General features: G+C 48.0%; 1 protein-coding gene across 7 annotated transcripts in view; it reads left to right on the forward strand.

The window, feature by feature from the left end:
• CCDC158 (coiled-coil domain containing 158) overlaps positions 1-18,355 on the forward strand; it is a 282,324-nt gene that overhangs the window by 232,306 nt on the left and 31,663 nt on the right. The window lies entirely within an intron of this gene.

Consider the following 18,355-nt stretch of genomic DNA (forward strand, 5'->3'; position numbering starts at 1 on the left):
CGGTATCCTGAACGCCGGGATCCCGACAGCCGGTATATGAAATGCATCCCATCTGAATGTCTGTATTTCCAAATTACAAATATATGGTTCAATTAATTATGCATACATAGGGCGGTATTCAAATGATATATCACGCCCAATCTTCTTTCTAAAGTGATCCCCGTTATTGAGCATATTGCACCCATAGTAATCGGGTTGGGTTCCCTCGCTACCGCAGGGGTAGCGAGATGAAATTATTATACCACGCCCATCTGCAGAAACAGAAAGGGTGAGGAAGGGGGTGAAAATAATTGAATACCGCCCACAGTGGTTCAAATAGTTTAAATATGCAACTTGTCCTTCTCCCAAAGTTTCTGACAGTAATGTGTCTGTACCTTAGATTCCACAAATGTGCACTATTCGTGTGGATTATTTTTAAACAGAAGATCAGTGGTTAATTTACCACATTGTATGTTTCAAAAAACATCGGTATGCCTGTACTTTGGGTTTCACACATACAGTATGTGCTGTTTGTATACACTTTCAAGTGACAAATCAATGGTTAATTCGGCATGTCATACGTTTACATAGGATGCCAGACAGCAAGTTCACAGGATAACCTATGATTGCACCTTCTTGCGCTTGTCTGCATATACTTTCAGACCGTGAGTAAATGGTTAATCATGCAAATACAGGTCGAGTATCCCTTATCCAAAATGCTTGGGACCAGAAGTATTTTGGATATCGGATTTTTTCGTATTTTGGAATAATTGCATACCATAATGAGATATCATGGCGATGGGACCTAAGTCTTAGCACAGTATGCATTTATGTTACATATACACCTTATACACACAGCCTGAAGGTCATTTTAGCCAATATTTTTAATAACTTTGTGCATTAAACAAAGTGTGTGTACAGTCACACAATTTATTTATGTTTCATATACACCTTATACACACAGCCTGAAGGTCACTTAATACAATATTTTAATAACTTTGTGTATTAAACAAAGTTTGTGTACACTCAGCCATCAGAAAACAAAGGTTTCACTATCTCACTCTCACTCAAAAAATACCGTATTTCGGAATATTCCGTATTTTGGAATATTTGGATATGGGATACTCAACCTGTAGTCTATTTGTAGGAAATGTATCACTTAGTAAGTCCGTATTTAATATAACATATAACATGTGTACATAGCTATGTTTAATAAATGGATATACTGCCATTATCTCATGAGATATGCTACTCCAGATAGCCGTATCTCATTTCAAGCTGCAAATTAATGCTCAGTAAATTATATCATACATTCACATGAGATGGCGATCATCAGATTCACAAGCTAACCTATAATTGTGCCGTCTTGTGTTTGCCTGCATATCCTTTCAGACAGCAAGCAATTGATTAATTAGGCAAATAGCTTATTCGCAGAGTGTCAGTTAGCAAGCCAGTGGTTAATCCATCTCTTCACATGTACACATAGCTGTGGGGTGCAAGCTACAGATGCGTCCTCATACATCCAGCCTCAGTACACTACAGAGCATGACATGCCTGGCGTGAGTGAGCCGCCAGGTCTTGTGCAGCTCTGCTAATGGGAAACTTTTTTTTGCAGAAAATGCGTCTTATTCATAGCGCAATACAGCTAGGACACACGAGGAGACTGCTGATTAATCTGGTATATGACACTTGTATGCCTGTGTGTGACTGAGCCTGTATACGGAGCAAGGCAGAATTTGTGTTTGACAAAGCTGTGGCTGCTACATTGTAGTTCTTCGTATACAGATGCAAAGACTCAGTCGCACACAGATATATGTGTCATATATCAAATTACTCAGCACAGTCTCCTCATGCATCCTAGATCCGCTGTTTTGCAAATAAGATGCATTTTGTAATTTAAAAAACGCCTTTCGCTTGAACCCTTCTTGCCGAGAGGGCCTAATTCAGACCTGATCGCTGTTGTGTGAAATCGCACAGCGGGTGATTATCGAACGACTGCACATGTACACGGATCGTAATATGCAGGCGCGAGGCCAAACTGCGAAAAAATCCTGCGTTTTTTTTTATTGTTTTGGAAACACAGGCTGATTGACAGGAAGCGGGCTCTTGTGGGTGGTAACTGTCCATTCTCTGAGAGTGCCTGGAAAAATGCAGGCGTTCCCAAGCGTTTTCAGGTAGGGTGTGTGACGTCAGCTCCGGCCTGATCAGCCTGTTTCTTTCGCACTGTAGGAGTAGGTCCTGGGCACAGACTGGAAAATCATTAAATGGTGAGTGGGTTGCGAACAGATTTGCAGCTGTCCGGCGTTTGCAAAGCTTTTCGCACGGCGTACGTAGACTTGCACGGGGCAGTATTTCACTCTGTCTGGGTGACGACTATCCGATCGCAAACCTCTGCAAAGATGTATGAGGACCCATAGGCATAGGCAAACTAGGCAAATGCCTAGGGCATTTGGTATGCCTAGGAGCACAAGCAGCTTCTGCTGATTAAAATGATATGCAGCATGCCTATATTCTGTGTGTGACTGCGGCTGTATCTGCATACAAAATGCTACATTACAGTGTACTCCTGGAAATCAGCCGCAGTCACACACAGAATATAGGCATGCTGCATATCATTTTAATCAGCAGAAGCTACTTGTGCATCCTAACCACATAGTAATGCAAATAAGATGCATTTTCTTCAAAAAAGGCACCCAACATTAGCAGTGCTGCCAGCTGATTCACGTCAGGCATATCCTGCAGCATGACATATTGAGGCAAGATGTATGAGGACACGTGTATCCAAGCAGAGGCATAGGTCACAGTGTTAACGGCCGTGTGAGTGCTGTGTGCGGGTGGTTTGGTTGTGTAATAGTGTTCGACATGTGTAAGGGGCAATAAGTGTGTCATGTGTATAAATGCATTAGTGTGAGGGACATTATATTTATAAGGACATTAATAATGTGTGTCGTGTGTAAGTGGCATTACTGTGTGGTATTATGTGTATAAATGCATTACTAATGTGTGGCATTATGTGTGTAAGGTGCTCTACTGTGTGGCATAACGTATAGAAAGGGCACTACTGTGTGGTCGAATGTTAATAAAGAGCAATATGGTATAATGTGAATAAGGGGCACTACTGTGAGGAATAACGTACAGTATATAAGTTAAAGTGGTACTACTGTGTGATGTAACGTGAATTAGGGACACTAAAGCATGATATAATGTGAATAAAGTTCCATTAGTGTGGCGTACTTTGAATTGGGGGTACTTTTGTATGGCCATGCCCCTTACAAAAAAATACACTCCTTTTTGGGCTGTGCGCCGAATGTGCACACTGTTCCTATTTAAAATATAGGGGTAGGACCACAAAAATGAGGACTGCTACGGGTGAGGGGTGATGGTGCTGGGAAAGGGGCACAGGATCAGAGGCGGAACTAGAGGTGGTGCTAGGGGGCACCAGCAAAAATCTTACCTAGGGCATCATATTGGTTAGGGCCGGCTCTGGGGACACATCTATATATCCTATGCATTTTCTTTTAAATAATATGTAAATATATTTCTCTATCGTCCTAGTGGATGCTGGGGTTCCTGAAAGGACCATGGGGAATAGCGCCTCCGCAGGAGACAGGGCACAAAAGTAAAGCTTTCCGATCAGGTGGTGTGCACTGGCTCCTCCCCCTATGACCCTCCTCCAAGCCAGTTAGATTTTTGTGCCCGGCCGAGAAGGGTGCAATCTAGGTGGCTCTCCTAAAGAGCTGCTTAGAAAAGTTTAGCTTAGGTTTTTTATTTTACAGTGAGTCCTGCTGGCAACAGGATCACTGCAACGAGGGACTTAGGGGAGAAGAAGTGAACTCACCTGCGTGCAGGATGGATTGGCTTCTTGGCTACTGGACATCAGCTCCAGAGGGACGATCACAGGTACAGCCTGGATGGTCACCGGAGCCTTGCCGCCGGCCCCCTTGCAGATGCTGAAGTAAGAAGAGGTCCAGAATCGGCGGCAGAAGACTCCTCAGTCTTCTAAAGGTAGCGCACAGCACTGCAGCTGTGCGCCATTTTCCTCTCAGCACACTTCACACGGCAGTCACTGAGGGTGCAGGGCGCTGGGAGGGGGGCGCCCTGGGAGGCAAATGAATACCTATTTTGGCTAAAAATACCTCACATATAGCCTCCGGAGGCTATATGGAGATATTTAACCCCTGCCAGAATCCGTTAAGAGCGGGAGACGAGGCCGCCGAAAAAGGGGCGGGGCCTATCTCCTCAGCACACAGCGCCATTTTCCCTCACAGAAAGGCTGGAGGGAAGGCTCCCAGACTCTCCCCTGCACTGCACTACAGAAACAGGGTTAAAACAGAGAGGGGGGGGCACTAATTTGGCGTTAGAAATATATAAAAAAGATGCTATAAGGGAAAACACTTATATAAGGTTGTCCCTATATAATTATAGCGTTTTTGGTGTGTGCTGGCAAACTCTCCCTCTGTCTCTCCAAAGGGCTAGTGGGTCCTGTCCTCTATCAGAGCATTCCCTGTGTGTGTGCTGTGTGTCGGTACGTGTGTGTCGACATGTAGGAGGACGATGTTGGTGAGGAGGCGGAGCAATTGCCTGTAATGGTGATGTCACTCTCTAGGGAGTCGACACCGGAATGGATGGCTTATTTAGGGAATTACGTGATAATGTCAACACGCTGCAAGGTCGGTTGACGACATGAGACGGCCGACAAACAATTAGTACCGGTCCAGACGTCTCAAAAACACCGTCAGGGGTTTTAAAACGCCCGTTTACTTTAGTCGGTCGACACAGACACAGACAGGGACACTGAGTCCAGTGTCGACGGTGAATAAACAAACGTATTCCTTATTAGGGCCACACGTTAAAGGCAATGAAGGAGGTGTTACATATTTCTGATACTACAAGTACCACAAAAGAGGGTATTATGTGGGATGTGAAAAAACTACCATAGTTTTTCCTGAATCAGATAAATTAAATAAAGTGTGTGATGATGCGTGGGTTCCCCCCGATAGAAAATTATGGGCGGTATACCCTTTCCCGCCAGAAGTTAGGGCGAGTTGGGAAACACCCCTTAGGGTGGATAAGGCGCTCACACGCTTATCAAAACAAGTGGCGGTACCGTCTATAGATAGGGCCGTCCTCAAGGACCAGCTGACAGGAGGCTGGAAAATATCATAAAAAGTATATACACACATACTGGTGTTATACTGCGACCAGCGATCGCCTCAGCCTGGATGTGCAGAGCTGGGGTGGCTTGGTCGGATTCCCTGACTAAAAATATTGATACCCTTGACAGGGACAGTATTTTATTGACTATAGAGCATTTAAAGGATGCATTTCTATATATGCGAGATGCACAGATGGATATTTGCACTCTGGCATCAAGAGTAAATGCGATGTCCATAACTGCCAGAAGATGTTATGGACACGACAGTGGTCAGGTGATGCAGATTCCAAACGGCACAAAGTTGTATTGCCGTATAAAGGAAGAGGAGTTATTTGGGGTCGGTCCATCGGACCTGGTGGCCACGGCAACTGCTGGAAAATCCACCGTTTTTACCCTAGGTCACATCTCTGCAGAAAAAGACACCGTCTTTTCAGCCTCAGTCCTTTCGTCCCTATAAGATCATATCTGCCCAGGGATAGAGGAAAGGGAAGAAGACTGCAGCAGGCAGCCCATTCCCAGGAACAGAAGCGTTCCACCGCTTCTGACAAGTCTCAGCATGGCGCTGAGACCGTACAGGACCCCTGGATCCTACAAGTAGTATCCCAGGGGTACAGATTGGAATGTCGAGACGTTTCCCCTTCGCAGGCTCCTGAAGTCTGCTTTACCAAGGTCTCCCTCCGACAAGGAGGCAGTATGGGAAAAAATTCACAAGCTGTATTCCCAGCAGGTGATAATTAAATTACCCCTCCTACTACAAGAAAAGGGGTATTATTCCACACTATATTGTGGTACTGAAGCCAGAAGGCTAGGTGAGACTTATTCTAAAAAATTTTTTGAACACTTACAAAGGTTCAAATCAAGATGGAGTCACTCAGAGCAGTGATAACGAACCAGGAAGAAGGGGACTATATAGTGTCCCGGGACATCAGGGATGCTTACCTCTATGTCCCAAATTTGCCCTTCTCACTAAGGGTACCTCAGGTTCGTGGTGCAGAACTGTCACTATCAGTTTCAGACGCTGCCGTTTGGATTGTCCACGGCACCCCGGGTCTTTACCAAGGTAATGGCCGAAATGATGATTCTTCTTCGAAGAAAAGGCGTCTTAATTATCCCTTACTTGGACGATCTCCTGATAAGGGCATAGTCCAGGGAACAGTTGGAGGTCGGAGTAGCACTATCTAGGATACTGCTACAACAGCACGGGTGGATTTTAAATATTCCAAAATCGCAGCTGATACCGACGACACGTCTGCTGTGCCTAGGGATGATTCTGGACACAGTCCAGAAAAAGGTGTTTCTCCCGGAAGAGAAAGCCAGGGAGTTATCCGAGCTAGTCAGGAACCTCCTAAAAACAGTGCATCATTGCACAAGGGTCCTGGTAAAAATGGTGGCTTCCTACGAAGCAATTCCATTCGGCAGATTTCACGCAAGAACTTGTCAGTGGGATCTGCTGGACAAATGGTCCGGATCGCATCTTCAGATGCATCAGCGGATAACCCTATATCCAAGGACAAGGGTGTCTCTCCTGTGGTGGTTATAGAGTGCTCATCTTCTAGAGGGCCGCAGATTCGGCATTCAGGATTGGATGCTGGTGACCACGGAGCCCAGCCCGAGAGGCTGGGGAGCAGTCACACAAGGAAAAAATTTCCAGGGAGTGTGATCAAGTCTGGAGATTTTTCTCCACATAAATATACTGGAGCTAAGGGCAATTTACAATGCTCTAAGCTTAGCAAGACCTCTGCTTCAAGGTCAGCCGGTATTGATCCAGTGGGAAAAACATCACGGCAGTCGCCCACGTAAACAGACAGGGCGACACAAGAAGCAGGAGGGCAATGGCAAAAACTGCAAGGACTTTTCGCTGGGCGGAAAATCATGTGATAGCACTGTCAGCAGTGTTTCATCCCGGGAATGGAAACTGGGAAGCAGACTTCCTCAGCAGGCACGACCTCCACCCGGGAGAGTGGAAACTTCATCGGGAAGTTTTTTCCACATGATTGTAAACCGTTGGGAAATACCAAAGGTGGACATGATGGCGTCCCGTCTGAACAAAAAACGGGACAGGTATTGCGCCAGGTCAAGAGACCCTCAGGCAATAGCTGTGGACGTTCTGGTAACACCGTGGGTGTACCAGTCGGTGTATGTGTTCCCTCCTCTGCTTCTCATACCTAAGGTGCTGAGAATTATAAGACGTAGAGGAGTAAGAACTATACTCATGGCTCCGGATTGGCCAAGAAGGACTTGGTACCCGGAACTTCAAGAGATGCTTACAGAGGTCTTATGGCCTCTGCCGCTAAGAAGGGACTTGCTTCAGCAAGTACCATGTCTGTTCCAAGACTTACCGCAGCTGCGTTTGTCGGCATGACGGTGGAAAGCCGGATCCTAAGGGAAAAAGGCATTCCGGAAGAGGTCATTCCTACCCTGGTCAAAGCCAGAAAGGAGGTGACCGCACAACATTATCACCACATGTGGCGAAAATATGTTGCGTGGTGTGAGGCCAGGAAGGCCCCACAAAGAAATTTCAACTCGGTCGTTTCCTGCAATTCCTGCAAACAGGAGTGTCTATGGGCCTCAAATTGGGGTCCATTAAGGTTCAAATTTCGGCCCTGTCGATTTTCTTCCAGAAAGAATTGGCTTCAGTTCCTGAAGTCCAGAAGTTTGTTAAGGGAGTATTGCATATACAACCCCCTTTTTGTGCCTCCAGTGGCACTGTGGGATCTCAACGTAGTTCTGGGATTCCTCAAATCACATTGGTTTAAAACCAGTCAAATCTGTGGATTTGAAGCATCTCACATGAAAAGTGACCATGCTCTTGGCCCTGGCCTGGACCAGGCGAGTGTCAAATTGGTGGTTTTTTCTCAAAAAAGCCCATATCTGTTTGTCCATTCGGACAGGGCAGAGCTGCGGACGCGTCCCCAGTTCTCTCCCTAAGGTGGTGTCAGTGTTTCACCTGAACCAGCTTATTGTGGTGCCTTGCACCTACTAGGGACTTGGAGGACTCCAAGTTGCTAGATGTTGTCAGGGCCCTGAAAATATGTTCCAGGACGGCTGGAGTCGGGAGGACTGACTTGCTGTTATCCTGTATGCACCCAACAAACTGGGTGCTCTTGCTTCTAAGCAGACTATTGCTAGTTGGATGTGTAATACAATTCAGCTTGCACATTCTGTGGCAGGCCTGCCACAGCCAAAATATGTAAATGCCCATTCCACAAGGAAGGTGGGCTCATCTTGGGCGGCTGCCCGAGGGGTCTCGGCTTTACAACTTTGCCGAGCAGCTACTTGGTCAGGGGCAAACACGTTTGCTAAATTCTACAAATTTGATACCCTGGCTAAGGAGGACCTGGAGTTCTCTCATTCGGTGCTGCAGAGTCATCCGCACTCTCCCGCCCGTTTGGGAGCTTTGGTATAATCCCCATGGTCCTTTCAGGAACCCCAGCATCCACTAGGACGATAGAGAAAATAAGAATTTACTTACCGATAATTCTATTTCTCGGAGTCCGTAGTGGATGCTGGGCGCCCATCCCAAGTGCGGATTATCTGCAATACTTGTACATAGTTACAAAAATCGGGTTATTATTGTTGTGAGCCATCTTTTCAGAGGCTCCGCTGTTATCATACTGTTAACTGGGTTTAGATCACAAGTTGTACGGTGTGATTGGTGTGGCTGGTATGAGTCTTACCCGGGATTCAAAATTCCTCCCTTATTGTGTACGCTCGTCCGGGCACAGTACCTAACTGGCTTGGAGGAGGGTCATAGGGGGAGGAGCCAGTGCACACCACCTGATCGGAAAGCTTTACTTTTGTGCCCTGTCTCCTGCGGAGGCGCTATTCCCCATGGTCCTTTCAGGAACCCCAGCATCCACTACGGACTCCGAGAAATAGAATTATCGGTAAGTAAATTCTTATTTTTTAGATATATGTTCTAAATTTGATTACATTTTTTTAAAATAATTTCTGAGTAGAAAAATTAGTGGTTAATAGCAGCCTGAAAAGAAAAGAAAAATGGTAAATACCAACATTCTTGTTATATCCTGCCACTGTTATTTCTTTTAATAAATACACATGATTTCTTCATGGTGTTGCTGGATTAAATAGCTGAGTGTAGGTGTCTCACACCAGGGATCCCTGCATATCTGGATAACACACTCACATGTGCTTCAGGCAGGGCATTTGAGATCCTGGTAGGCCCCAATACTGAGAAGGATCTGGTCAAGAAGCTATATTCCGCAGTGTGCAGGGAACATGGCCATGCCATCAATGGGGGTCTGGGTACATTATAACTGCTCCCCTCCCCCTCTCAACACACCAGGCTCCAGTTGGCGGTGGGTGATGGCAATTGATTTTATGACACACAGCTGTCCCACACATTTCCAGAGGTAACTGATGTCAGACAGGGCCGGCTCCAGGCATGTTCGAATGGAGCGGCCGCGCGGGGCATCACCCTTAATGGGCGCCGCGCGCTGGCGCCGCCATATTCCTGCCTGGAGCCAGCCCAGCCTGCAGCGATACCCGGCCGCCCTCAACTGATCTGTTGTGTGCGCGCTATGTGCGCTGTGCGGCGCCGGCGTCTGCCGTCAGGCGCCGCGCAGCGCGCACAGAGCTGATTTAGAAGAGTCCACACGGCGCCCGCGGGCTTTGCATCAGCAGCTCTCCCCATCCCAGCGCCGCAGGTGAGGTGACGGCGGCATTTATGGATCGGGCACTGTGGGGGAATTTATTTATCTGGCACTGTTTGGGGCATATCTGCACCGTGGGGGCATTTATATATATGGCATTGTGGGGGCATTTATTTGTCTGGCACTGTGGGGGCATATCTGGCACTTTGGGGTCATATCTGCACTGTGGGGGAATTTATTTATCTGGCACTGTTTGGGGCATATCTGCACCGTGGGGGCATTTATATATATGGCATTGTGGGGGCATTTATTTGTCTGGCACTGTGGGGGCATATCTGGCACTGTGGGGGCATATCTGGCACTTTGGGGGCATATCTGGCACTTTGGGGGCATTTATGTATCTGGCACAGGGGGCATATCTGCACCGTGGGGACATTTATCTGGCATTGTGGGGGCATATCTGGCACTGTGGGGGCATATCTGGCACTTTGGGGGCATTTATGTATCTGGCAGTGTGGGGGCATATCTGGCACTGTGGGTGCATATCTGGCACTTTGGGGGCATTTATGTATCTGGCAGTGTGGGGGCATATTTGACAGTGTGGGGGCATATCTGGCACTGTGGGGGCATATCTGGCACTGTGGGAGCATATCTGGCACTTTGGGGGCATTTATGTATCTGGCACTGTGGGGGCATATCTGGCACTTTGGGGGCATTTATGTATCTGGCACTGTGGGTGCATATCTGGCACTGTGGGGGCATATCTGCACTGTGGGGCATTTATGTATCTGGCACTGTGGGGGCATATCTGCACTGTGGGGGAATATCTGGCACTGTGGGGGCACTTATGTATCTGGCACTGTAGGGGCATTTCTGCACTGTGGGGGCATTTATGTATCTGGAACTGTGGGGACATATCTGGCACTGTGTGGCCATTTATGTATCTGGCACTGCTGGGGGGCATGTCACGTGTAGCTGGCACTGCTGGGGGGAATGTCACGTGTAGCTGGCACTGCTGGGGGGGCATGTCACGTGTAGCTGGCACTGCTGGGGGGCATATCATGTAGTGTTCCCGCTAGGCGTCTGTGGCTAGGCAATGTGTCTCAGTGCTCTGCCTGGCGCAAAGTGTATTAGCTGCACTACTGGTACTGTGTGGTGTAATGCGAATTGCCACTATTATGTGGCCATGCACCTTCCGCACGAAGCAACGCCCCTAAATTTTTGCTGCGCGCCTTCGGCGCGCACTGTCCATGCTTTGCCGTGTAGGTGGGGGAGCACCAAGCATTACAGTATGTACATCATTTTGCCCTCCTAACTTAAAAATGGGCCCTCCCTGTGATCTGCACCCTGCCCTAAAAAGTGAACACTATCATGTGTAGCTGGCACTGCTGCGGGCATGTCATGTGTAGCTGGCACTACTGCGGAGCATGTCGAGTAGCTGGCACTGCTGGGGGGCATATCATGTCTATCTGGCACTGCAGATTATGTGTATCTGACACTATACTGGAGACATTGTATGTAAGGAACACTACTGTGGCTATTATGTGTAAGGCTGCTAATTGTGTGCGTGGAGGGGGTGTGAAAATATATTTATTTATAGTTTGATAATATGAAGGTATGAGACCACACCCACTTTCCCAGAGGCCACGCCCACTTTTCCTGGAGCGCGAGCGCCTTCGGCGCGCGCATAGGGGTTGGGGGGCGCTTTTACATTTTCTCGCTCAGGGTGCTAGTAGGCCTGGAGCCGGCCCTGATGTCAGACAAAGCATTTGATCTCTTTTCTCCCACTTTTACCGTGGATAAGTAATGTCCCCAATACAACTGATGTAAAGGACAGCTGCATATTTCCAATAAGGCAAGGGAGGTATCCTCCACCTGTGTGCAAGTGAGAGGAAAGGGGATTATAAAAGCAAGAGAATACTAACTTTTTACATTTTTATTATTAGTATTATTATTATGTTACATTTTACCAATGGTCACTGCTCAGAATTTTTGAAAAGCAGGAGATATTTGAGATTGGTGATGTCCCTTTGATGGAGCCCCAATTTTTATGTGGGTGAGCAAAGTGAAAAAAGCATACACATATTTCTAGCAATAGCTTCGCTTTTATTCCTCCCAATTTTGCTACCACAGCAGACCACCATATACTCAATATACAGTATATAAAATATACTCCTTTGGAGACTTACTGTCTCCAGGACAGGAACTCCTGCAGCCTCATGTCATCACTCTATGGCCTCTTGATTTCCCATAATCAACCTATTAAGGAATTCTGTGAGCTTGCCTGGGCGAGGGAGTTGGGGGTGGATCTGATGCCGGAGAACTGCTAAAACTTCAGGCAAAGCACAGCCAGATCATCTATATTCATGAGAATCAAAGACAACACCTATAAACACATTCTGTTGGTACCTGGTTCCTTCATGCTTACATGCTATTTTCCCTCATTCTACTGACAAGTGCTGGAGGGGTTGTAGGTAGGGTTACCCCCTCATCCCTTTAATTCTGAACACATATTAATTACACAGGTTCTGTGGCCAATTAAAACCAGGTGAAATGGAGTCTTAAAGTTAGCCAGCCACAGAACCTGTGTAATTAATATGTGTCCAGAATTAAAGGGATGAGGTGGTAACTCTAGCTGTGGGGAGAGGGGTACTCTTTGTCATATCTGATGGCTCTGTCTGATAATTAAGAGATTTTGGATAGAAGTTCATCGCCTTATTGCCTCCTTCACTGGTATTGCCATACCTCAATGTCTTTCTTACTCCCTCTTGCCTAGGTCCATTCCCGACAAAAGCTAATCACGTTCTTAATGTGACTAATTGTATCATTGCTACCCACTGGAAACACCCAGGCAATCCTCATCTCTCTACACTGCAACATACCCAGCATTCTGGATGAGTGCCCTGACAAATTTGCTTCCATTTGGACTCTATGGCTTTCTCAGAATGAGGCCACTTTTATCTCCAATACCCACTGATTTTTAGGCACATTGTTGCTTTCCTAAGTTACGGATTCACCAGCAGTTCCTACCCACCCTCCATTTCTCTGACGTCCTAGTGGATGCTGGGAACTCCGTAAGGTCCATGGGGAATAGCGGCTCCGCAGGAGACTGGGCACAAAAGTAAAGCTTTAGGACTACCTGGTGTGCACTGGCTCCTCCCCCTATGACCCTCCTCCAAGCCTCAGTTAGATTTTTGTGCCCGAACGAGAAGGGTGCACACTAGGGGCTCTCCTGAGCTGCTTAGTGAAAAGTTTAGTTTTAGGTTTTTTATTTTCAGTGAGACCTGCTGGCAACAGGCTCACTGCATCGAGGGACTAAGGGGAGAAGAAGCGAACTCACCTGCGTGCAGAGTGGATTGGGCTTCTTAGGCTACTGGACACCATTAGCTCCAGAGGGATCGAACACAGGCCCAGCCATGGAGTCCGGTCCCAGAGCCGCGCCGCCGGCCCCCTTACAGAGCCAGAAGCAAGAAGAGGTCCGGAAAATCGGCGGCAGAAGACATCCTGTCTTCACCAAGGTAGCGCACAGCACTGCAGCTGTGCGCCATTGCTCCTCAGCACACTTCGGTCACTGAGGGTGCAGGGCGCTAGGGGGGGGCGCCCTGAGCAGCAATAAAAACACCTTGGCTGGCGAAAATACATCACATATAGCCCCCAGGGCTATATGGATGAATTTTAACCCCTGCCAGATTACACTGAAAAACGGGAGAAAAGGCCGCCGAGAAAGGGGCGGAGCCTATCTCCTCAGCACACTGGCGCCATTTTCCCTCACAGCTCCGTTGGAGGGAAGCTCCCTGGCTCTCCCCTGCAGTCACTACACTACAGAAAGGGTTAAAAAAAGAGAGGGGGGCACTAATTAGGCGCAGTATAAACAATACAGCAGCTATAAGGGGAAAAACACTTATATAAGGTTATCCCTGTATATATATAGCGCTCTGGTGTGTGCTGGCAAACTCTCCCTCTGTCTCCCCAAAGGGCTAGTGGGGTCCTGTCCTCTATCAGAGCATTCCCTGTGTGTGTGCTGTGTGTCGGTACGTTTGTGTCGACATGTATGAGGAGGAAAATGATGTGGAGGCGGAGCAAATTGCCTGTAATAGGGATGTCACCCCCTAGGGGGTCGACACCTGAGTGGATGAACTGCTGGAAGGAATTACATGACAGTGTCAGCTCTTTACAAATGACAGTGATTGACATGAGACAGCCGGCTACTCAGCTTGTGCCTGTCCAGACGTCTCATAGGCCGTCAGGGGCTCTAAAGCGCCCGTTACCTCAGATGGCAAATACAGACGCCGACACGGATACTGACTCCAGTGTCGACGGTGAAGAGACAAATATGACTTCCAGTAGGGCCACACGTTACATGATTGAGGCAATGGAAAATGTTTTACACATTTCTGATAATACGAGTACCACCAATAGGGGTATTATGTTCGGTGAGGAAAAACTACCTGTAGTTTTCCTGAATCTGAGAAATTAAATGAGGTGTGTGATGAAGCGTGGGTTTCCCCCGATAAAAAAACTGATAATTTCTAAAAAGTTATTGGCATATATCCTTTCCCGCCAGAGGTTAGGGTGCGTTGGGAAACACCCCCTAGGGGGGATAAAGCGCTCACACGCTTGTCAAAACAAGGGCTCTACCCTCTCCTGAGATGGCCGCCCTTAAGGATCCTGCTGATAGAAAGCAGGAGGGTATCCTAAAATGTATTTACACACATACTGGTGTTATACTGCGACCATCAATCGCCTCAGCCTGGATGTGCAGTGCTGGGTTGGCGTGGTCGGATTCCCTGACTGAAAATATTGATACCCTAGATAGGGACAGTATATTATTGCCTGTAGAGCATTTAAAAGATGCATTTCTATATATGGGTGATGCACAGCGGGATATTTGCCGACTGGCATCAAGAGTAAGTGCGCTGTCCATTTCTGCCAGAAGAGGGTTATGGACACGACAGTGGTCAGGTGATGTGGATTCCAAATGGCATATGGAAGTATTGCCTTATAAAGGGGAGGAGTTATTTGGGGTTGGTCTTTCAGACCTGGTGGCCACGGCAACAGCTGGGAAATCCACGTTTTTACCCCAGGTCGCCTCTCAACATAAGAAGACGCCGTATTATCAGGCGCAGTCCTTTCGTTCCCATAAGGGCACGTGGGCAAAAGGTTCCTCATTTCTGCCCCGTGACAGAGGGAGAGGGAAACGGCTGCAGAAATCAGCCAGTTCCCAGGAACAGAAGCCCTCTCCCGCCTCTGCCAAGCCCTCAGCATGACGCTGGGGCTTTACAAGCAGACAGGGAGGCAGTGTTGGAAGCCTTTCACAAGCTGTATTCCCAGCAGGTGATAATTAAGGTATCCCTCCTGCAACAGGGAAAGGGGTATTACTCCACACTGTTGTGGTACCGAAGCCGGACGGCTCGGTGAGACCGTTTTTAAATCTAAAATCTTTGAACACTTACATACAGAGGTTCAAATTCAAGAGAAGGGGACTACATGGTGTCTCTGGACATCAAGGATGCTTACCTTCATGTCCAAATTTACCCTTCTCACCAAGGGTACCTCAGGTTTGTGGTACAGAACTGTCACTATCAGTTCAGACGCTGCCGTTTGGATGGTCCACGGCACCCCGGGTCTTTACCAAGGTAATGGCCGAAATGATGATACTCCTTCGAAGGAAGGGAGTTTTAGTTATCCCTTACTTGGACGATCTCCTGGTAAGGGTAAGATCCTGGGAACAGTTGGAGGTCGGTGTAGCACTATCTCAGGTAGTGTTGCGACAGCACGATTGGATTCTCAATATTCCAAAATCGCAGCTGGTTCCGACAACTCGTCTTCTGTTCCTAGGGATGATTCTGGACACAGTTCAGAAAAAGGTGTTTCTCCCGGAGGAGAGAGCCAGGGAGTTATCCGAGCTAGTCAGGAACCTCCTAAAACCGAGCCAAGTCTCAGTGCATCAATGCACAAGGGTTCTGGGAAAAATGGTAGCTTCCTACGAAGCAAAGCCATTCGGCAGATTCCACGCAAGAACTTTCCAGTGGGACCTGCTGGACAAATGGTCCGGGTCGCATCTTAAGATGCATCAGCGGATAACCCGGTCACCAAGGACAAGGGTGTCCCTCCTGTGGTGGTTGCAGAGTGCTCATCTTCTAGAGGGCCGCAGAGTCGGCATTCAGGACTGGGTCCTGGTGACCACGGATGCCAGCCTGCCAGGCTGGGGAGCAGTCACACAGGGAAAAAATTTCCAGGGCTTATGGTCAAGCCTGGAGACATCATTTCACATAAATATCCTGGAGCTAAGGGCCATTTACAATGCTCTCAGCTTAGCAAGACCTCTGCTTCAAGGTCAGCCGGTGTTGATCCAGTCGGACAACATCACGGCAGTCACCCATGTAAACAGACAGGGTGGCACAAGAAGCAGTCAATGGCAGAAGCTGCAAGGATTCTTCGCTGGGCGGAAAATCATGGGATAGCACTGTCAGCAGTATTCATTCCGGGAGTGGACAACTGGGAAGCAGACTTCCTCAGCAGGCACGGCCTCCACCCGGGAGAGTGGGGACTTCACCCAGAAGTCTTCCACATGATTGTAAACCATTGGGAAAAACCAAAGGTGGACATGATGGCGTCCCGCCTAAACAAAAAATTGGACAGGTATTGCACCAGGTCAAGGGACCCTCAGGCAATAGCTGTGGACGCTCTGGTAACACCGTGGGTGTACCAGTCAGTGTATGTGTTCCCTCCTCTTCCTCTCATACCAAAAGTACTGAGAATTATAAGACGGAGGGGAGTAAGAACTATACTTGTGGCTCCGGATTGGCCAAGAAGGACTTGGTACCCGGAACTTTAAGAGATGCTCACGGAGGACCCGTGGCCTCTACCTCTAAGAAGGGACCTGCTCCAGCAAGGACCCTGTCTATTCCGAGACTTACCGCGGCTGCGTTTAACGGCAGGGCGGTTGAACGCCGGATCCTGAAGGAAAAAGGCATTCCGGATGAAGTCATCCCTACCCTGATCAAGCCAGGAAGGATGTAACCGCAAAGCATTATCACCACATTTGGCGAAAATATGTTGCGGGGTGCGAGGCCAGTAAGGCCCCGATGGAGGAATTTTCAACTAGGTCGATTCCTGCATTTCCTGAAAACAGGAGTGTCTATGTGCCTAAAATTGGGGTCCATTAAGGTTCAAATTTCGGCCCTGTCAATTTTCTTCCAGAAAGAACTAACTTCAGTTCCTGAAGTTCAGACGTTTTGTAAAAGGGGTACTGCATATACAGCCTCCTTTTGTGCCTCCAGTGGCACCTTGGGATCTCAATGTAGTTTTGGGGTTCCTAAAGTCACATTGGTTTGAACCACTTGAGTCTGTGGAGTTAAAATATCTCACATGGAAAGTGGTCATGTTGTTGGCCCTGGCCTCGGCCAGGCGCGTGTCAGAATTGGGGGCTTTATCCTGTAAAGGCCCTTATCTGATCTTCCAGACAGGGCGGAATTGAGGACTCATCCTCAATTTCTCCCTAAGGTGTTTTCAGCGTTTCACGTGAACCAGCCTATTGTGGTACCTGCGGCTACTAGGGACTTGGAGGACTCCAAGTTGCTGGACGTAGTCAGGGCCCTGAAAATATATGTTTCCAGGACGGCTGGAGTCAGAAAATCTGACTCGCTGTTTATCCTGTATGCACCCAACAAGCTGGGTGCTCCTGCTTCTAAGCAGACTATTGCTCGTTGGATTTGTAGCACAATTCAGCTTGCACATTCTGTGGCAGGCCTGCCACAACCAAAATCTGTAAAAGCCCATTCCACACGGAAAGGGGCTCATCTTGGGCGGCTGCCCGAGGGGTCTCGGCTTTACAACTTTGCCGAGCAGCTACTTGGTCAGGGGCAAACACGTTTGCTAAATTCTACAAATTTGATACCCTGGCTGAGGAGGACCTGGAGTTCTCTCATTCGGTGCTGCAGAGTCATCCGCACTCTCCCGCCCGTTTGGGAGCTTTGGTATAATCCCCATGGTCCTTACGGAGTTCCCAGCATCCACTAGGACGTCAGAGAAAATAAGAATTTACTTACCGATAATTCTATTTCTCATAGTCCGTAGTGGATGCTGGGCGCCCATCCCAGGTGCGCATTGTCTGCAATACTTGTACATAGTTATTGTTACAAAAATCGGGTTATTGTGGTTGTGAGCCATCTTTCCAGAGGCTCCTTCTGTTATCATGCTGTTAACTGGATTCAGATCACAGGTTGTACGGTGTGATCGGTGTGGCTGGTATGAGTCTTACCCGGGATTCATAAATCCTTCCTTATTGTGTACGCTCGTCCGGGCACAGTATCCTAACTGAGGCTTGGAGGAGGGTCATAGGGGGAGGAGCCAGTGCACACCAGGTAGTCCTAAAGCTTTACTTTTGTGCCCAGTCTCCTGCGGAGCCGCTATTCCCCATGGTCCTTACGGAGTTCCCAGCATCCACTACGGACTATGAGAAATAGAATTATCGGTAAGTAAATTCTTATTTTTTCCCATTCTTCCCCACCCCTCCCACCTTACTAATGCACCTCCACGCCACCCCTCCTCTCATCTCTGCATTTTATCCTCCTCTCCTTTCCTCCCTCCTGTCTCTCTTTCTCCT

Source organism: Pseudophryne corroboree, chromosome 1 (assembly GCF_028390025.1).
Source record: "Pseudophryne corroboree isolate aPseCor3 chromosome 1, aPseCor3.hap2, whole genome shotgun sequence".
Taxonomy (NCBI): Eukaryota; Metazoa; Chordata; class Amphibia; order Anura; family Myobatrachidae; genus Pseudophryne; species Pseudophryne corroboree.